This window comes from Caretta caretta, chromosome 15, assembly GCF_965140235.1.
Source record: "Caretta caretta isolate rCarCar2 chromosome 15, rCarCar1.hap1, whole genome shotgun sequence".
NCBI lineage: Eukaryota > Metazoa > Chordata > Testudines > Cheloniidae > Caretta > Caretta caretta.
In genome coordinates this window covers 12,139,376-12,153,874 of record NC_134220.1, presented here as the reverse complement: position 1 = coordinate 12,153,874, position 14,499 = coordinate 12,139,376, and the positions used below count along the sequence as shown (strand labels likewise).

Here is a 14,499-nt window from a genome sequence, read left to right as displayed (position 1 = left end):
AGCTCTGGCTCACCCCCAACATCCATTTCTACAGCACATAGCTGTGAAAAGTCCCATGATTATGCTGATTTTTCTCCACTACAATTTCCTACTTTCCTCCTTCAGTTCTGCCATGTCCCTGCAAGCAGCACCCTCACTGAATCCATCACCTGCATCCCAGTTCCGTTTTTGTCACCTCCACAACTCAGTTCTTAAACCTTCCTGCCCCTCTCTCTGTGCAAGATCTCCCTGCATCTTTTCAGAGTTAATATTGACAAAATCTACCCAGACCCTTTCATCTCGCATCTCAACTAGTGTAACCTCTTCTCGGATTTATCCAATTGTTCTCACCATTTTGTCTCTACTCATTCACTGATCTTATTTAGCTAGTATGCAGTGTTATTCTATTCTTGTTGGAATCGTCCCAGGCTGATAGAGAGGCAAGGTGGGCAAGGTAGTATCTTTTATTAGATCAACTTCTGTTGGTGAGAGAGAGAAGTTTTGAGCTACACAGAGTTCTTCTTCAGGTGTGGGGTATCTCTCACCAACAGAAGTTGGTCGAATAAAAGATATTACTTCACCCACCTTGTCTCTTTATTTAGATAGTAGGCTTTTGGGACCAGTGTACATCTCCATCTGTGTTTGAGAAGTACAGTATTAGCTTATGACACTATAGACAGGTAAGGTTCTTTTTGGAGCCATTGTAAATGCACTATTAAAATGACACACAGAGCTGAAAAGGTCACCTTTAACAGTAAACCATAGGTTCCCATATTAGTTGGTGCTTTTACACATCACATAGGCTCTGAAGGCAGGAGCTGATAACTTAATATTTCACATCCCTTCTACTTGCCAAAAGAAGGTACAAAGCTGCTGTCACTGTAGGGAAAAAGAACAGGAGGATTTGTGGCACCTTAGAGACTAACAAATTTATTGGAGCATAAGTTTTCGTGAGCTACAGCTCACTTCATCGGATACATACAGTGGAAAATATAGTGGGGAGATTTTATATACACAGAGAACATGAAACAATGGGTGTTACCATACACACTGTAACAAGAGTGATCAGGTAAGGTGAGCTGTTACCAGCAGGAGAGTGTGTGTGTGGGGGGAACCTTTTGTAGTGATAATCAAGGTGGGCTATTTCCAGCACTTTACAAGAACAGCAGGAGGGGAAATAAACAAGGGGAAATAATTTTACTTTGTGTAATGACACATCCACTCCCAGTCTCTATTCAAGCCTAAGTTAATTGTATCCAGTTTGCAAATTAATTCCAATTCAGCAGTCTCTCATTGGAGTCTGTTTTTGAAGTTTTTTTGTTGAAGAATTGCCTCTTTTAGATCTGTAATCGAGTGACCAAAGAGATTGTAGTGTTCTCCGACTGGTTTTTGAATGTTATAATTCTTGATGTCTGATTTGTGTCCATTTATTCTTTTACGTAGAGACTGTCCAGTTTGACCAGTGTACATGGTAGAGGGGCATTGCTGGCACATATCACATTGGTAGATGCACAGGTGAACGAGCCTCTGATAGTGTGGCTGATGTGATTAGGCCCTATGATGGTGGATACAATTAACTTAGGCTTGAATAAAGACTGGGAGTGGATGTGTCATTACACAAAGTAAAACTGTTTCCCCTTGTTTATTTCCCCTCCAACTGTTCTTGTAAAGTGCTGGAAATGGCCCACCTGGATTATCACTACAAAAGGTTCCCCCCCCACACACACACTCTCCTGCTGGTAATAGCTTACCTTTCCTGATCACTCTTGTTACAGTCCGTATGGTAACACCCATTGTTTCATGTTCTCTGTGTATATAAAATCTCCCCACTATATTTTCCACTGTATGTATCCGATGACGTGAGCTGCAGCTCATGAAAGCTTATGCTCTAATAAATTTGTTAGTCTCCAAGGTGCCGCAAGTACTCCTTTTCTTTTAATGGATACAGACTAACATGGCTGCTACTCTGAAACTGTAGGGAAAGGAACACATCATTTTGGGGAAAGATGTATCATTCTGGGTCAAGAATACAAGTGAACATTCTGAGGGTTCAACTACATAAACTTGGTGGGAAGGTAAAATGTCTTGAGGTCATGCACCATGATGCGAAATGGATCATCATTTATCTTTAAAAACAACTTCTTAAAGGATCAGAACACAGCTGGGTTTACTTAGACAATCAAATAAGAGCAAAAAATGTTTGTCTTAGAGACATACCAATGATCTATATTGAGGGCTCCTTAGATCAGTAGTGTCCAAAGCTTGTGGCTCTCAAGAGCAACTGTGTTAAGAAAAATATATATTTATATATGTCAATTCATAATGTGTTCCTGTGTTGCATCCTAGAACTTTTAAACTGGAATATTTGAATCAGTGGAGACCTCCGGAAGGAAGTGACATGAGGGATAGAAAAGGCTACCACAATATGTACTAAACTCAACATATGGAAATCAAAAATATACAGCACCAAAACAAAACGGAGAATTTTAAATTCAACAGTAATCCAGTGCTAACAAGTGGCTGTGAGAGCTGCAGAGCTACTAAAACATTAGCCAGAAAACTAGACAATGAAAATAAGTGCCTATGAACGATTCTGGGCATTCGTTGGAAAGACTTAGTCACCAATGGAGAGATCTGGGAAATGACCAACCAGCAGCTCATTTCCACCAGAATCAGAAGTGCTGGATATATTTTCGGCATGTACTCCAGATCCCAGAACACAGACTCCCACATGAAGGTGTCAAGTGGAAACGAACTAATGTGAGGAACCAAAGGTGTCCAAGATAAACCTTAAGAACAACCCTTGGCAGGGAGGGCAGAATCATCAATCTCAATACCATAGAGCATATGGAACTTGGAGAAAATGACAGAGAGGAATGGAAGAGAGTGGTTTCCTCCCTGTGTGGCAATATTGGTGCAGGAAGGATGTAATGTAATGTAAATTTGAATGAGCCCCACTGGAGGGAAGAATAGGAGCTATCTGTGCCAGCTCTATGCCTGTTGAGGACTCCATCACACTGGTGGAAGCCTTGAGTGGTTTCTTCTCCCTTTATGCCACATGACTTGCACAGAGATAGTGGAACAGCAGAGCAAATCTGCCTAGAAGTATTCATTGTGGCCCTTGACCTTTCTGAAATGTGTTCAGACTCAAGCTGAGAAGGTGGGATATCATTATCATAGACAGTAGAACTCCAGATATGTGCACACTCACTTTTTTGACTTTGACATTTACTAGAAAGAAACTCCATCTATGGCGCATACAGGATTTCCTTAAGGAGAATTTATTAGGATAAGGCCTCCATTCTGAAAGATACTGAGCACCTGTAACTGCCTCTGAAATAAGTGGAGTTACATGTGCTCAGAACCTCTTAGGATCAGGCCTTAAGCCAGGAAGTAAAATCTTGGTCTCTTTCAGGGCTGGCCTTATATACTGTAAACTGGTGCCTTAAGTAAAAATGCAATTTGGCTCTGATCACTCCAAAATATTTTACATTGGCAGCAGGAGGTATCTCATTATCCGGTTTAAGGTCTCTCAAGATTTTTTTTTTTTAAATAAAGAGGCACAAAGCCTTAGGAATGAATCTTATCTCCATCTCATTTTCTGAGTTCTCCTTTTAATCCATCTTGTCCTGAAACTGCTTTGTACTCTTCCAATTGTTTTCTGATGACCTCTACTTTCCTGGAGCGTTGCAAGCTTGGTAGTTCCAATACTAGAGTTGAGCAAATAATCCACAGCAGATAATTGTATCTGATATGAACCTCATAACTAAGCAGCACTGAACTACTCATAGCCTTTTTTAAAAGAAATATATTTTTAAAAATACTATATCAGTAGGTATCAATGATGATTGAAAGAACAGAAGCATATACAAAGGAAACAATATGATTCAAATGCTCTTAATATAACTGTCAAGTATAAGTCATCTAAACTTCTCAGATAAAGAGCATCATTAAAAAAGAACTAAGATAAAATCCACACTGCACTAGCATATAATTTTTCATTGGTAAATAAGAACAGTACTGCCACATATTGACAACATTCCAGCTGGCGCCTCTCTCTCTCTCTCTCTCTTTGTTTTTAAACAAAAATGTCTGAAAACAGTTTACAGTTTTCTTGAATCTATTTTTTTTATTACAAATCTCTTTATTTTCCAGATGACTTTTGTGAATAATTCTTGGTTGGGTAGCTTGATTATGAATAGTTTATTCAAAGATATTTGATATTCAGAATTTGAGCTGTATTGATTAGCTTTGACTGGACATAGATCAGGGGTGGGCAAACTTTTTGGCCTGAGGGCCACGTCAAGTTTCCAAAATTGTATGGTGCAAGCTTTTTCAGAATGTGGTGGTGAGGCAATTCTGGAAACATTTGAGCTCCTTAGATCTCTTTGAACTTTCAATCATACTTTTAGCCTGAGTATGGTATGGAGACTTCACTGGGTTTGTTGGTTGAAGATCAAGGTCGAAAATAAGGTTTCCGTGGTGATTCCTGTATATGTGAGCGGCCTTTGATACTAATGATCAAAAGGTTTGACTTAACTATGGAGGGGTTTATACTTGAGCAGTTCTTGTTCTTGCTTTCAGAGAGATCTTAGAGGGTGACACAGGGTAATTGCTCATCCATCTTGCATGTGCTTTCTTGGGTAATTTTGTACAGTTCTAGTCAGTCAATCCTTCCTGTCCAGCAAGTGTGGCAGACTGCCGGGGGGATGCTGAGGTGATTTAGGCTGTAGTACTAGTATGCTTCCCTTTTGAATTGAAACCAGGTGAGTTCCATGTCTTTATTTTCTCAGTATCAGGTTGAGAGTCTGTCAGCTGAGGCTCTTTCCAAAGAAGATAGAGGAAATAATTCCTGGTGGGGGAATTATTCATAGAGTTTGTTAGAGAAGACCATGATTACCCAATGGCTGAGGGGTTCTCCCACCCTTTGTCAATGAGGAAGGTGCACAATTTAAAGAGTCTGGAGTTCCAGCTGACTGTGGTGGCCAACTTGCTTTTTTAAATGTGTTTTTGTTGCAACAGATGTTACTTTTTCTTTCTGATACAATTCTTGTAAAAATGATCCTGTCCCCTTTTATGTTCCCCAGGCAAGGTTACTGTAATGCATTTTACATGGGCCTTTGGTATCTTTGAAGAGTCTTCAGAAGGTTCAACTTGTGGAGGGGCGTGGCTGCTTTCTTTCTTCAGTGTTAGCCCAATGAGCTAAAGATTGCCTTGATTCCCCATTTTACAGTTCAGCATGGATCTTTAAAGCTCTATATGGTTTGTTTCCTAAATACTTGAAACAAAGCTATTTTCTCCTGTGCTTCCTGTGCACAGCTGAACTGATGAGCTGTTGATAATTGTGCCTACATTTGAATGTCTGATAACAGGAGGCAGTTTATTTTCAGTGGATGACCTTTGCCTTTGGAATTCACTTTCCCCTCATGGTGTGGCAAAGCTCAAGTCTGTTGAACTTCAGATCAACATGGAAAGTCCACTCTTTACTCAGACTTCTGTCTGAGGAAACAGATGATGGAGCATGTTATTTGGATAGATTGATTTTAAAATGTCTTTGCTTGGCATGGATTGGCTAAATGTGTATTTTTAAAAGAATTTCTATGCAGGTACCTAGGGCAAGTCAAAAAGTCAAAAGTGCATGCTGGACCCAATTCTTGGGACCAGCTAAGCTGTGCTAAGTGCAAGATCCAAGAGGGGCAATGGTGGGCTTACATCACCTTTGTGGATCTTGGATTCTGAAGCCATCTGAGGGTTGGTTCGGCCCCCAGTTTGACTCAGAGTAATCTTGATCTATGATTAGCAAGTTTTTAAGCACATAAACACTTAGTAAAGCAAATTTTAAGTTTGCTTTTGGTGAACACTTGCAGCAAGAAAGCAGTCCAGGAAGAGAAATAATACCATAATCAACCAATAGCTCAAATCTAAAGAAGACTAGTCTTAGAATTTTAAACATCATATTAAAAGTCATTGAATAACGAATTAAAATAAACTCATCTGTTGTGGACACTTGAAAAAGCAACAAAATGTACCCAAGAAACTATTAATGACTGTGAGAATGTACTATTGCCTGGGTATTAAGAAAGGGAACAAAGCATAATAGGCACTTGCTAGCAGGAAGAGAGAAAGCTACAGTTACAAAATGGTTACTATAGCACTGCAGCTGCTTGGCTCAGCCAAATTTAAAGGGCCAGCCACAGAAAGAATGCTGGGAAAAAATTCCAATAAGAGAGCAACCATGGCCAATGAAGATTTCATGTAGGACTAGGAAGTCACCAAAGTGATATGGACTGCTTTAGTTTTGTAGCTGTTGCATAACACTTATAAATTATTCATTCAGCTCTATTAACCACTCAGCACGTAGTTGAATTAGAGGGCGGCTAGTAGTGTTATCTGCATTATTTGATTTACAGACTTATAAAGTCTGGTGTCTTTATTTATATAGAGCAGTTCTTAATTCTATTTTTATAGAGTTCTGGTTTCATAAGCCTTCTTCTATCATAGCACAACCACAGTGGAAGTTAGCCACTGAACTTATTTTATTTTCTTTTTGTTTTTAAAACACCAAGACAGAAATATCACTTTATTCCATGTATAAATGTATTGTGGGTGTTAAAAATCATTTTATTAATATAGTCTGACCATTTTGATTTTATGCCTTAATCAAGTGTCAAAGGGAAGGAAAGGTGGTGGTTTGGGTTTTTTATTTGTTGTTTATTTTAACAACATAACACAAATAATACTTCTGTGTGCTACAGGTCCTCTCAGCTAAACCCTGAGTATTCACAGATAAACACCCATTCTGAAGAATAAGGCTCTATCTGTGCTATAAAGGACAGCTTTGTTTTTGTAACCAGATTGTCACACTCTCATCTGACCTGGTTACAACAAACATAGCTGAGTTAGTTTTTCACAACACAATTATGTCAAGTGCATTTGTGTATCAACACCTATAATGCTGCCTGTTTCTGTCAGTGCATTTTTGGAAAATGCAAGCAGTTATTTCACATTGCCTCAACAGAGAACTGAAATCCTAGAGGACATGCACACAGACCAGCACCAGTAACACATGAGGAATGAACTCTTGAAGGTTGCTCAGAGAACTAGGGGAAAGGACTGGCTAACTGGTCTATTCAGGGCTGGTTAATGAGTCCCACCTACATAATAAAATAACATTGTTAGGATTGGGTTACAGGAAAAAAGTTATGTGCTAGCCTAAGCAACTAACAAGACCATGATTAGCTGAAATGGGTAGTTACTGTGCATTAACTGTGTGTGTGACTATAAATCATGTTGAGAAGCAATTATATCACTAACTAGTTACAATGTTGATTAAACATTATAGTGTAGATGAGACTGAATTCAGCTAGTGCTGAGCCACATGCCTTGCACTGTTCTATGGACCTGCTGCAACCCCCCCACCATACTAGCTAGTTCAGGGTACCTGTCTCATGGACATGGCCAGGTCTGTTTAGTGATGTAAGAAATAGCTATGAATTTTCTGATTACAGGTATTTTTATTTGATCATCATAACATAATCATGGTCAGCAAACCTCCATCATGGTTAATGCCTGCAGTGACAAACTGAGATGGTCCCGATATGTGGGGGCAAATTTTCAGCCAACCTGATACTGTCCCCAATGTTGTATGCCTATTTTTGAAACATGTAAAAACATGTAAATGTTAGTTCATCCACCATTTCAGCCATGCAGAGAAAACAAACATGCCTCTATTTTTGTGGGCACAGTCAGTTGCATGTTCAAAAATACATGTTTAGAATTTGAGACCATTTCTGAACATTTGTCCTTCAGTGTTTCTCTGTTGGCTAATATGATCCTTAACAATTTGGCTGGCTCTAGTCACAGCAAGACCATCTCTAGAAATGGCTTCTCTCTCTTCTTCCTCCGTCTTTGCTATTTTGCATGTGAGCCAGGAGTCCAGGGGAAAATAATCCATGGGATGGAATGGGTTTGAGGTCCTGGAGAAATAGGGGCAGGATTGAGCAGTAATGTTTGTAGGACTGGACTGTATACTGTTAAATATATTTTGAGAGTTTAATAATATGAATAATCTATGTCCACTTGGGATATGGGACTGCAGAGAGATTTGAGTTTCTGATGAGCCACTGAAAATAATTATGTGATTGATCTTTACGACTTGAAGTGATGTCTTGGAAGACTATTCCTTTCTGAAATTATGCCATTAATTCTGTAGGCTGTGATTTAAAAAATTATTCTATGGCGGGAAATGTTTAAAGTCTAAAGAAAATGGAAAATGATGGCCCAGATTAATAGACAGTACTTTCCCACCCTACTTCACCAACGCTCTTCAGCCTTAAATAAAAATGACAATTGAGAAAGCTGAGCTCTTTCACTGTATTTTTTTTTATTTCAGGGGCTAAATTCTGCTTTCAATTACATTAGTGTAAATTTGGAGTAACTCAAATAACTAATTGGGGATATTCCAGATGTACACCAGAGTAAACGAGAGCAGAATCTGGTCCTCTCATATCATAGGCTATGTAACTCTACCCTAGACTGAGTTTCCAGAGACCAGTTGGAATGAGAAGGAATTTCAGACTCTTTGCTCATTGAGTCCAGGTTTCCCCACTGGAGTCATCTTAACTTTATGACAGCTGAAATTTGGACTTCTTAGTCACTGTTCTTTGACTCTGGAAAGATTATTTGATAACGTGAATTTTGAGTATGGATTATAAAGTATAGGCCAAATTTTGCTCTTGGGTATCCTGAAGTAAATGCAGAGTAACTCTGTTAAGGGCAATGGATTTACTCTGGATTTTCACTGGTGTTACGGACAGCAACATTTGGTCCTATATTATTCAATATAGGACAACTCATCCCACGAGTTAGGATCTTCCTTGTTACTGAATGTGGTGTTAGTACTGATTTGAATCTGAAGTTATCTGGTCTAAAGAGAGTTACTGAATATGCCATACTATCAGGAAATATACAGTTTAAAATAAACTTATCTCTGACTTTATTCTTACAAAAATGTGTTAATTACCATTTTATCATGCTGTTACTGGTGCGAGTGGGTAGTGTCAACCTTTACAGTGTTTATGGAAGGCCAATTATTTAGCAATAACACAGCATATTTCACAGCAACTACAATGCAATTTTTGATCTCTGATAGGTTACATAGTAGAGTCGATGATGTTGTATAGAATGATGGAATTTGCCATTGTGTCAGTGACCTTGTTGAAATCTGCCACTACATTGTTCAGCATTATTGTTCCTAGAGGGTTTAGGAGAAATTGATTAGCAAACATAGTGGATATGTGCACATTCCTACTGAGTCTGCTCCTGCTCCCATTAAAATCCGTGACAAAACTTTAATTCTTCTGAGAACAGGTTCAGGTCTTTAAGCAGAGACAATGGGCCAAATTATGCTCTCACTGACCCTGTTGTCAATCTGGAGAAGCCCTTTAGAAGTCAGTGGTGTTACTGCTATGTACACCAAAGTAACAGAGTATAATTTGGACCAAGGATTCTAATCAGATTAAAACCAAGTGATAAGATTCCTCCATACTGCTTCATTGTTGCACTTCAGTCTGTACGTGGTGAGATCATTATCTGATGAAGGCAGAGGGGAATTCATTCTCTGGGCCATATCCTCAGCTGGTGTAAATTCATGTAGCTCCACTGAAGTTGAGAGAGCTGTGCTGAATTACACCAGTTGAGGATCTGATCCCTTGTATTTGTCTCTTGAGTTTTCCCACACACCTAACATGATTATCACTCTAACCTTCACCTCAACACACACTCCGTAAGATGGAGGGCCAGGTTCCATCTTCTGTTTCTGTCTATAAATTGTTAATCAATTTTATCTTCTTACTGTTAACAGCAGAAAACCATTCACATGTAAACTGACCTGAAACAAGGTACACACTTCCATTTCAGACTTTCAGAGCCACCTGAAAGTAATTTTTAAACACTTCTGTCATGTCTAAATTCAAACCCAAGTCCTATAGATGAAATGCCTACTGTACTGGAAGCTTATTTTCTCTGATTCTGTATTAATTACTTCAGAAGAGTCTCAGTTCAGTTCATCACTGATCACTGAAGCAAGAATGTATTCCACAAACTGGGGTGCTCTGAAGCATTCTTTAGGTAATATGTAAGAGTTGATTCATCTTTTTAAGGTCCACCTCTCAGATATGAGAGAGGTCTTCCCAGCTTCCACAGAAGTTCTTTGGTTTCCCCTCCATACATGCACATACACAAAGAATAGGGACTCTTCTGCGAAAAAACAAGATCCAATGCATTGGTACTGGGGGATGTCAAAGGCTTTAATTTTAAATGTGCTGCACACCCAAGAGCTCCTCTACTTGATTGTACACATCCCCTGCTCTCTTGTAGAAAGCAACCCCATCCTTCCTTGTATTTGGGCCCATCCTGTGATAGTGTCCTCCATCCAAGGGCAGAGATCAATCCCTTTTGGGTGACAGTTTCCCAACCAAATCAGTCAGTAGTGAGCCATGTTAATGGCATGAAGCATTGTCTCCTGCAGAAAGCTGAAAGTATCCCTTCTATTACCAGATATATGCACTACTAAAGAAAAGTCAATACACCTACACAAACAGAAGATTTTATCTATCACTTGGATATAAAATACTTAAATTCATAAGGTTAAAAAAACTTCCTTAAACAACAAAATACAAACTAGTTTTTACTTCTTGTTAACACATATAAGTATTCACATTGGCAGGGGTTTCTAACTGACCTACTGCTATAACCTTTACAGTGAAATTGATTTTTGTCTGTCACCCTAAGGGTGTGACCCACAATGGCGCAAATTATGGAGTCAATGTTAAGAACAGATTGTGGTGACAGGAGTGTCAGTGACAGCATATTAATGAATACTGAGTGAAAAGCATTGAATTTTTCACAAATCTTGCAGAGGCAAAACGTAATAAAGATAGGTCAGTAGCCCTTAGAATTAGTACTGCGAAAGCACATATTAAACAGTTTGTACAAAGCAATGGCCACAAACAGAAGAATTCTATTACCAGAAACAAAACTGGCATGTATTTCCCTGCAGGTATGCAGAGCTGTAGTTTCCTGGGCTATCTTTCCATGTTTGAATAACTTATTAAAATGTAGATACACACGTATCTAAAAACTCATGGTTCAGAACTGCAGATGGGAACCGTGCACAAGTACAGATTAATATAATAAAACCTCTCCACGCCTTCACATGCATGAACACACAATGAGATAATGCGCCCCAGCTCCACAGAGCTGCTCCTCACAGCCAGGCATGCTTAGGATTTAGCAAGATGTGCCATTTATAGGGAGAAGCTATCCTAAGAATCCAACAGCTAGGTGCCTTTTCCAATTAATGTTATGCTATCTGCATCCCTCTAGGATGAAGTGGTCTTGTGCAGGGGAATGTGAGGGGATGGAGGGAGGAAGGATGGCTTCCAGCAGGGACAATCTGGCTAATTACCTTTCTGAAATATTAGCTGAGCACAATGGACCTTAGTATGGATCAGGTATTGGATATTTGTGGATTAGAATCCAGAATAGTAAAGGAGATGATGACTTTATTCTGTGAAAAAGAGAGCAGGCTGAACCAGCAGCTGACACAAGGCCAGTATCCCTTGGGAAGGTCATTTTCACTGTGTCAGCAGCCTTCCCCCCCCCCCCTTACTAATTTTTTCTCTACACAGTAAAACATTTCTACCTCACAGTGACATTCAGCTGTGCCTTCAGACAGCAAAACCTTCCTCTATTGTTTCAAAATCACAGCTTTCCCTCCTCCCTTCTACAAATTCCTTCCTATTCAGAAAACAGAGGAGAGAGTTATGCTAATCCTTAATCTGATTTAAGAGAGCCAGAGAGAAATGCCGAGCATTTCACTTACCTCCTCACGGCCAGGCAAGCAGGGAGCCTCCACCTCTTCAATTCATCAGTGTCAACGTTCCCATCCACGAGAAGAGCTTCCCTGTCTCTCCTGTGGCCCTTTTTCACATCAGTGTCTAGGATTCACAGGGAGAAGCTGGACAGCAACTGCAGAGGCATTAGACCAAAAGCCCATGTGAGGCAGAAAATTTGCTTTTTTCCATTTTCTTCCTTTTAAAAAAATAAAAACGAAGCACTTGTCTGTGTCCCGTGGTCCCCTGGTGTGAGACAGGGAGGTGTTTAATGATCACACAGAGAAGACAGCGCAGGGGGAGCTTTTGGTTGGCTGTAGTGGGAGGAGTCAGGTAGAGAGCTTGTTTCCAAGTCAACAGAAGGTGGGGGTACAGCTATCGTTACACTGAAAGGAGGACCACACTGTAGAGCACAGCTGTCTGAGTCTGAGGTGCTGGCTAACTTGCAGAGGCATTGTACTTCGGGATTGGCTAGTTTGGAAACAGAGCCTGGATTGTCACACGCGTTCTCCAATGAAATAGCAGGGAATGTGCTGCTGGTTAGGGGGGGGAAAGGCGGTGCGGGAACCATGCTCACTGCAGTGCTTCGCTTTCTCTTGCTCTTTCCCTGTCAGCTAGGTGGGTCTCGTTGTATAAGGAGCTATGTTGCTAAATAGTTTTCTTGTCTTCGCTGCTATATTACTCACACATTATATAACACACATGCACATATATACACTGTACTGCATACTCTACCTATACACACACACACACATTCATTTTACTCTTCCATTTTTCCTGCAGTTGTACAGATTTCCCTCATGTCTGTCCCAGTCTAGATGAGTGTTGATTATTTTTTAAAAATAATTGTACTGTTTATTTCTTCCTAAGGCAGTGATGCTGTTGTACTAGCCACCATCTACATACATTTTAGAACAACAGTTCTCTTGAGGGAGAACATAAGTGTATGAGGGCATAGATTTATTTTTGTGTTTCTGTTGCAGTTTTTCCTTCTCGCTCACTCTCTACTTAGCACATATTTTCTTCTCTTTGTTTTTCCTTTTGCCTTTAACATTTTCTCATTCTTTGTCCCTTTCACAGCTATAGATTTGGCTGACCATTGCACTCTTTTGCACAGTGTCCAATATCAACATCTTACAAGCTTCAATTTACCTGTGAAATAAAGCATTCCATTACTGTGTTAATGCCTTCATTAGCTTACTTATTATTTTCCTTGTTTGTTGATGAGATTTTCCTTTTAATTCTTTCAAGCTAATCAGAAACTTCTCAAACTGTATACGAGTAGCCTCTAAAAATGTGTGATCCTCCTGTCCTGATTGACTAAGGCCATTTCTTAGCCATATTTCATCACTTGGGCATCTCAACTGGAGGTAGCAATGGTGGAAGCTGCAGTGGAGATTGGCCTTGAGTGTTTTTGTTTTTTTTACCAACAAGTAGGGCTAGACTACAAGGTGGTAAAAGTACCCCTGAGTCCTGTCTACATTACCAATCCTCCAATTTGTCTACAGAGGGACCTAGACAAATTGGAGGATTGGGCCAAAAGAAATCTGATGAGGTTCAATAAGGATAAGTGCAGGGTCCTGCACTTAGGACGGAAGAACCCAATGCACAGCTACAGACTAGGGACCAAATGGCTAGGCAGCAGTTCTGCGGAAAAGGACCTAGGGGTGACAGTGGACGAGAAGCTGGATATGAGCCAGCAGTGTGCCCTTGTTGCCAAGAAGGCCAATGGCATTTTGGGATGTATAAGTAGGGGCATAGCGAGCAGATCGAGGGACGTGATCGTCCCCCTCTATTCGACATTGGTGAGGCCTCATCTGGAGTACTGTGTCCAGTTTTGGGCCCCACACTACAAGAAGGATGTGGATAAATTGGAGAGAGTCCAGCGAAGGGCAACAAGAATGATTAGGGGTCTGGAACACATGAGTTATGAGGAGAGGCTGAGGGAACTGGGATTGTTTAGTCTGCGGAAGAGAAGAATGAGGGGGGATTTGATAGCTGCTTTCAACTATCTGAGAGGTAGTTCCAGAGAGGATGGTTCTAGACTATTCTCAGTGGTGGAAGAGGACAGGACAAGGAGTAATGGTCTCAAGTTGCAGTGGGGGAGGTTTAGGTTGGATATTAGGAAAAACTTTTTCACTAGGAGGGTGGTGAAACACTGGAATGCGTTGCCTAGGGAGGTGGTGGAATCTCCTTCCTTAGAAGTTTTTAAGGTCAGGCTTGACAAAGCCCTGGCTGGGATGATTTAATTGGGTATGGGTCCTGCTTTTGAGCAGGGGGTTGGACTAGATGACCTCCTGAGGTCCCTTCCAACCCTGATATTCTATGATTCTACCACTTCCACTGTTGTTATTGCTGGTTGAGCTGCAGCACTGATTGAGTTTTCAAGTACAGATACAGCCTAAAAGCGTGCTCTCACATCCAACACATAAATAAAAGCCCAGCATTGAATCTCAGAGTAAAAGGAAGATTTCCCCCCAAGCTTTAGGCATTTTCTTCTTAGGCACTGTCTACATTAGAAAAGGTTTGCCAGTACAGCTATACCAGCAAACTCTTTTCGTGTAGCTGCAACTTATACTAGCAAAAACGTGCTTTTACCAATAGAACTTATACCAATTCACCACAC

General features: G+C 40.2%; 2 protein-coding genes across 2 annotated transcripts in view; one reads left to right on the top strand and one right to left on the bottom strand.

Moving 5' to 3' along the window:
• GNAZ (G protein subunit alpha z) overlaps positions 1-12,279 on the bottom strand; it is a 156,084-nt gene extending 143,805 nt beyond the window's left edge. Inside the window, exon 1 of the mRNA XM_048822308.2 lies at positions 11,864-12,279. The gene's annotated coding sequence lies outside the window, so the exon portion shown is untranslated. The remainder of the gene's footprint in view (positions 1-11,863) is intronic.
• The window catches only part of RSPH14 (radial spoke head 14 homolog), a 224,302-nt gene that overhangs the window by 176,022 nt on the left and 33,781 nt on the right, over positions 1-14,499 (top strand). The gene's annotated exons all lie outside the window — the stretch shown is intronic.